Below are 7,830 nucleotides of genomic sequence, written 5' to 3'. Positions count from 1 at the left end.
GGGCAGGCCAGGCTGCCGCCCAAGCGTGAAAATCGAGCTGCACCAAACACCCCAGATGTCAGCAGCGCTCCGAGGTGAGCACCAGCTGCCTGCAAGGGTTGAGGCTGTGGCCCTGGGACAGCACTGAGGGATGGGGCCATGGCACCCAGAGAGGCTGACGGCCAGCCCTGCACCATCGCAGAGTAGTGCTGAGTCCCACCAACAGCTCTCAGGGCTGTGCCTGCAGTCCTGTGCAGACCAGCTGCTCCCACAAAGTTTCCCCAGCTTCCAGAAAGTTCCTCAGGCAGGTGAGCGGGCAGGGCCCCCACTGGCCCCATGGCAGCACTGGTGCTTGCAGGTGCTGGCTGGCAGTTTCTTCCCCTGGGTTTTGGTGAGAGGGGACATCTCTACGCCAGCACGCAAGGAGGAAGTGTCTGTGCCGCCGCTTGTGCACCCTGCCGGGACGCATGGCCACCGCTGTGTGACAGGTTCGCCTTTTGGCCTCAGAGGCTTAAAAATCCTCAGGTGTTTCACTGCTTTTATTTGCTTTTAGTAACCACCCAAGGGTGACATGCTGAGATTTTAACTTTGCAACCACAGAAGTGAGGCATTATGTTCTTCAAGGGTCAGAAGTTATGATAAAATTCTGCATGTAAAGATGTGTTCTGTTGTGAGCTGTCAATGAGGCAGCCACTCCTCTGCTGCTCTCTGGGGCTGGGTTTGAGGCGTATTAGCTGCAAGTAGTTGTGAATTTCCTGTGGAAACCTTTTCCATGGAAAAAATAGTTATTTGTTGAAGCTGAAACTGTAGGAAAATAATTGTGAGTTATGCATTTTCTGATGTGGAGGGGAGAAAATGAATTAATTTGAATATAATTGATGTATCCAGTTTCACTAATATTTACAGGAATATGTTTATTTAATTTACTCTTCAGTTTGAAAATTTACATTCTCCTTTTTCCTTAAGAGACCACATAACAAGAGCAAAACATGTTCCTAAATGTCAACATCCTCAATCTGAAGGTGTGTTGTGTCTCCTTCGCTCCAGAGGGAGACTGTGGTCCTCCATGGTGCTATGTCATCCATCTCCCTTCAGCCCTGCCTGCCCAGCCATTGTCTCCCCCGTGGCAGCGAGTGTTTGGTGCCACACATTTTACTACTCCCCACTGTGCACTGCACAGTTCTTTCATCCCAGTCACTGTCCTGTATGCCAGCTCATGATCTGCTTTCATTCTATGCAAAGCCTGAGGCTGAGGCTTATGTGTATGCAGGAGTAGCCCATGGTAGAACCAGTATAACATGAAAAACTAGATGTGGAAAGTTACCTGTGAACAGTACTGATGGTTTGCTGTATGGTGGAAATTGCTGTAATCTATAGATGTATAGATGGTGCTGATTTGAAACAGATTGGATTTTGAGTGACTGAAGCTGAAGACTCCTCTTTCTGTAGAGATTAAAAAAGAATTTGTGTGGTCATTTGGGGCATAATTTTCTAACCACAGTAAACATATTTCTTGGGAGCTTACCAACAAGTGGATCCATACTTAATGATGTGATCCATTTAGTTGCAGTTTCTTCAGTATCAAACACTGTGTTCCCGTAGATGTGAATTCTGTGTGAAAGGACATAAGCATCAAGCTGCAAACTAAACATGAAATAGACCCTGGGCCCTAGGGAGGCACCAAGGTTGAGGAAAGTCACACTCTTCACCTTGATGAAAAGAAAACCATAAAATGAAGGTTGAAATTTTATTATTTGGGCCTTTAAAAAAGATACTTGATTTTATGTGTGCAAAATTAAATTATGAGGTACTCACAAAAAACCCAATTAGTAAGTAGTTTTGACTAGTGATCAGCATGTTTATACCATTAGAGATCTTTGCATAAATCAGAAAATGGCCTAATTTAACACTGCAGGAACTAAGCAGGTGATGATGGCTTGAGCTTAAGCAATTAGTTATTAAGAACCAGGAGACAGAATATAATACCTGAGAAGAGAACATGGTGTGTAATGTAGAAGTGACTGCTGAAGTGCACACCCAGTGAAGATGTGGCTTGGATTTTGTCAAAATACTGCTGTGTTGCATATTTAAGACTCCAGTGGAATATATACTAATAGAAAAGGAACACTCTTGCACCTATACACCTTACTTAATTTTGGAAGCTTAGGAGGTTTTTTATTTCTTAAGGAGTTTCACTGCCAAAAACACTTTCTAATTTCTGTGGTTAGACAACAACTTAGATTAAATACATACATTGTTTTGTGTTTTTTTCCCCTGATCCCGTCCATTACACAAGGAATGAAAACAGCTGTAAGTGGTTCCTTGCTAAAATCCAAGCATGCAGTTTCTATTTTAAAACTCAAGTGTATGTTTTTATGCTACAATGCTGCTGACTTGGCTCTAGCTATACATAGTTCCTTGCCCTTCAGTCCAAGCCATTTTTAACTCCACTGTTCTGTTTTAAAGAAAACTGAATTGGAGAAAAAACATGCAGTTTCTCTTTAGGGAAGAGTAGTAGATGGTCCAGGACTACTTAAAAGCCGAGTCATAATTAATGCTGATCACATCTTATCATAGAAGTACAAATTGTACTGTTCTTGAAATTTCAGTGGGTTTTTTTTCCCCATTTAGATCAGAGATTCCATTTCTTCATTTGGAAAAAGAACTTGGTGTCTCCGCTGACTTCATAGTACAAAATCTTCAAGCAAATCCTGAATTCTCTAAGGACTATGAGGTAAATGTTAGCTTGATAGCAATAATTAAAAGCTAAGGTTTTGTTTCTGCTGAGTCACTTATTTTCTTATCCCATATGTTTCTTGGTAATAAAACAGTTTGTTACTAATTTTTTATATGTACTTGCAAGTATAGCAAGGCTTGTGAGTAGGCTGCATTTGAGAAATTCAGTTGCAACCGATCCAAGTTCCTAATTATTATATTTAGTTATTATGATTTTGGAGCTAAAGGACACAACTTCACCTTCCATCCAGCTCTAGAGCTGCCTCAGAGGCTTCTTTCATCATAAAGGAGCTTATGAGAGCCTTGTTAAGATACTGGCTGTCAGCCTGGATGGGTGTGATGTGGTTAGGAGGAGTGCGGTGGCAGTGGAGACTGTAGTAGGCAGAAGAATTAACACTATTTGGACCCCTGTGATAAAGGCAGTACAGTTTCTTAGCTGCTTTCTTACCAAGCTACAAAGATCTCCCAGAAAACTACAAAAACCTCTAGAGCAGATTATATTAATGACTGTGTTCTGACATCTATACTTCAGCACTTCCTGAAAATTTGATGCAGCACAATATATGAGGCAAATACTTCATCAGGCTTATAGCAGTCACCAGAGAGATTCCTTAGGAGTGGTAGGAAAGGGAAGAGGTAAATACTTGCCCAGACAAGCTTTACAATTTTTTTTGTGTCATGTAATGCACAGCGGAAAGAGGAACCAGACATTTTTCTGTGATAATCATAGATTCTGAAATGAGAAACAGCCAGCAGGAAAATAAAAGACTGGAATATCTTAGCCACTGTAGTCAGCTTTTAAGCCTTTCAGTGTTATGTCTTCATAACTGAAGTGTTACCGTGCATAGGTGTGTTTTAAGAGAGATGTAACTCAAAGAACTTTTCACTTTGATGATCCAGACTGATGTTTTGCAACAGAGGATGCTGGAGTAGGGAGAATTGACTTTGATTCCTTTCTGCTTAGCTCAAAAATCTGCAAAATTTTTATATTGTTAAGTGACTCTCAAAATTGTGAGCATCTATTGGTATTATGTTCCATAGGACACTTGTTTTTCCTTTCCTGAACCTTTCTAAATTTGCAGTGCATAGTTCTTCTATATCTTTGGTGTAGACCTTTATACAAACTTAGTTGGGGAACATTAGTGATTTTTACTTGCTTTGGTGCATGACCATCAACTGCACCTCTAAATACAGTTATTCTGTTGAAAACATTTGTTTCAGTCCTTCCATCCCCCGCCCCACCCCCGCAACCCAAAAAGACAATATACAGCTTTTATGATTAAAATAAATGACAATGTCCTTCTTCAGAGCAAAGTAGCTGAGAACTATCTGCAAACATCCCGTTCCCTTAGCATAAGTACAGTCTGCCCTACAGTTCACAGAGCAGTGGGAGCTGCCTGCAGGGCTGTCCTTAGGGGTGGGCAGCTCCTTACTGGCTCACTGCTTCTCACCTTACCTGTACAGGCCTACTCCTGGGGAAGTCAGGCAGGTGTTCTCTAACGATCTATTGGAACAAGAATGGGGATGGTGCAGACGTATTTTTGTGTGTCTCCCCCTCTCCTACCTTTCACCTCTTGTCTCTGAATTGCCAGCTCCAGGGCAAAAAATCAAGTGATTTTTTTAACAGGGAAAGCCAGATACAGAAATTATGCTAAATGAACAAGCTCATTGGTAACCCGTTTGTTTGGAGCAGACTTTGCAAGACTAATTGGCAAAGAAGCGTGAAGCAGAACTGGCTTGCAGGGAGCCCCATAATGCCCCGCACCACAGCCTTTTCTGCTTCACTTGGAAGAAAACATGGTAACTCACATCCACAGCCTTGAAATTAATCCTATTAGACACTCTTCTGAAAAAAAATCCCAAAAAACAAACCAAGAGGCATACAGCTTTCCACTTTGATTAATCCAGTGCAAATCTATTGTAAAGACACCCCCTTCCCACTGTGCCTCACATTTCCACACGCTCTTGAATAGAAATGAGCTCAAGACTGTTGGGAACTTCAACTGTTTCAGAAATCTAGGAGGACAGGAAGAAGCTGTGACAGCTTGGTCTGCTTTGCTTATTCAGTTAACAGACCATCCAAGGAATGGAAAAGTTATGAGAGATCAAAAAGGAGCTGTCACTGTCCTCGGTGTCCCCTGGTAGGTTTCAGGTTTTCAGAAGAACAAACCATTTGCTCCTGTGATGAAGGGAAAAGACCCTTTTCCATAACTGAAACACCCTAGCTGTTTGTCCAAGCCTGCCATTGTCTTCCTCAGACCCTTCCTGAAGCAGGTGGATGGATATTCATGGGGATCTCTTCTCAGGTACAGCTATGTTATTGACACCCTTCAGGATGGACACCATTCTTGCAGTGATTTACTTTTCTTCTCTGCATTAAAACAGAAAAGCAAAGGGTGAAGTGAAAAACTTTGGTGCCAGTCAGCGATTGGGAAGGGGTGGAGATTGCCTTAGTGAACTTCCTGGGATGAATGGTTTCAGCTTGGGGAAATGGTGTGTGTGCTATCGCACTGTCTGTCTGCTTGGTTCTTCTCTAATAACATACAAACTCATTAATTGCATTGAGCGGAATTATCTTAAAGACAGAGTTTCTGTAAATGTCCTGGAAGCTGGTGGCTCAATAAAGTAGTGAAATACCCCAATGGGTTCTCCAACAGAGGCAATACTGACAGATTTAAGATTGTCTGCATTCTCTTTGGCATCAGCCAACTGTGCAGGCAGCACAGGCTTAGTCCTGCGCTGGCTGTCCCTTCCTGTGAAGATATCACAAAAACAGATGGAACTGCTGCTGATGCAAAGAATGAGGACAGTGGTGGCAGCCACAGGCCCATAGGAAACAACATGTTGATTCCACTATTCTTGTTGTTTCTAAGGGGACAATAACCTATTTTGAGCTGCTTGATTTGAGAACTCAAAGTACCTTTAAATCAGCCATGCTAGCAAGTTGTATGTTTTCACTGTCTAACTCACCAATGCTCAGAGCCTTTGGAAATGTTAGTTTGGTTTTTTTCCCCAATTTGTTTGTTTTCTCTGCTGCACGTGGCTGTTGTATAAATAAACCTTTAGTGTTTTCAAAGAAAAAAAGTAATGAGAATAATATGAGTGAAAGAAGCACCTTTGAAACACACTACTAGATTAGAGAAACTCCTGCAACAGGAGAAAATACTAAAGAGTAAAAGGAAAATAATCAGATTAGGAGGGGAACTGTTGCTTCAGTATTAGTGCACTGAATATTAGTAGTGAGACTTGCAGAACCTATGTGTCATTGAAAAATAGCATTTTTTGAAAGGCAGAATTGCAGCAACCTCGCAGACAAACTCCACATTTGCAATGAAGTGCAAAGAAATTATTTCGGGTCAGGAAAAGGATCACAGGCCCTGGTATCTGGGAGGTTTTCTGGAAGCAGAAAAAATGAGGTTATTTTACTTTATGTATTCAGTAGAAGTGTTAAGAAGTGAGTGTATCATATGCTGGATTTCAGTCCATCCTCATTAGCTCTGCTTCCATTACAGTCCCAGAAACGTAAGACATGGGAGAAGATGTTTTTTGTATTTCCTATTACTCTCCACAGGGTCTCAGAAGTAAAACACCACCTTTAAAATATGGAAATATGTTACATTAAACATTAAGTAACAGCAATTTGCACAATATAGGGAAGAAAGCTGAAAAGGTGTTAATAAGCATTATTTACCTCTCAACAGTACACTGCTGCCTTTTTATGGCTAAGCTGGAAAACTGCATGTGCAAGTAACTTACTGATTAAAATAGCTTTAAAATAACCAAAAAACCCCCTCCACAGTGATCCTTACTACTTTTTGTTATCAGTGGCTGTGTTGCAAACCCAGTGATACTCAGTGTTTTGTGAGGCTGGAACAAGCTCAGATTGCTAACATTCCCCTGTCTCCCCTGGTCTGAAAAGAGAGTTCTTTCTTCATAACGTTGCTATTTGAATCTATGCAATTTTTGGGAAATCAGCATATTCCTATCTGTCAAATAGCGCTTTTTAGTGTGAATTTAACTCAACCTCCAAAGAGCCAATAACATTTGAATGCATTCCAATTTCCATTGTAATTCATACTTAGAAGTTTAGTCAGGCTGGAAATCTGTAGAATAGCTGGGGTTACATGAAAACAAACATCACAGCCCTGAACAGAATCCCATAAAATCAGTCAGACACTTTCTCTATTCACTTCTATAAATCCTGAGTCTGACCGTTATTTGCTCTCTCTTTGGACAAAAGGTTTCAGGTAACTACTTGCACTTTCACATTTGTGTAATATTCCATATGTCTCTGCTGGGCAGTTATAAAGATGGGACATGACTCAGCTTTCCCTTGACATTCCTACAGACTGAATCTTTTTCCCAGTATAGGTAGGGCTGGTATTACTTAAACCAATTTCTGTTGCAAGAATATCTATTTAGTGTTTTATAGCTCAAATAAAACACTTGGTCTTTAATTTTTCATACTGGTGAGATTTTTGTCCTGGAATAAGAACATATATAGTTTTTGTGGGTTTTTTGTTTGTTTAATTGGTTGTTTTGGGGTTTTTTGGGGGGTACTGTGGTGGGTTTAGTGTGGCCAACAGCCAAACACCGAATAGCTGCTTGCACTGTTTCCCACAACAGGACAGTGGAGAGAATTAGAAGGGTAAATGTGAGAAAACCTGGGGCTTGAGATAAAAAAAAAAATATTAAATTAATAATTGAAATAATAGTTAAAATAATAATGATAATAACAGTAAAAATGAGTGATGCACAGTGCAATTGCTCACCACCCGCTAACTGAAGTCAGCTTGTCCCCAGCTAGCTATCCTAGAGCAGAGCCAATCCCAAAACCAAAACTTCAACTCCAGAAAAGTGAGCCTCACGGTGCCCAAGAGAATTCCCTGCTTTTCAGTCAACCCTCATTAATATACTGAACATGACGTAATATGATATGAAATATCTCATTGGCAAATCCAAATGCCAATTTGGGTTTATTACGCTTCCCCCTGCAAGTCATTTGTGCCCGCAGACTAGCAAAACATGGGAATGTCCTTCATCCTCCAGTAACAACTAAAAACATTAGTATTGTTACCAACATTCTTCTTATAACAAATCCCATCCTGAAACCAA

Source organism: Antrostomus carolinensis, unplaced genomic scaffold, assembly GCF_000700745.2.
Source record: "Antrostomus carolinensis isolate BGI_N321 unplaced genomic scaffold, ASM70074v2 scaffold26503, whole genome shotgun sequence".
Taxonomy (NCBI): Eukaryota; Metazoa; Chordata; class Aves; order Caprimulgiformes; family Caprimulgidae; genus Antrostomus; species Antrostomus carolinensis.
Note: the sequence above shows the minus strand (reverse complement) of the source record.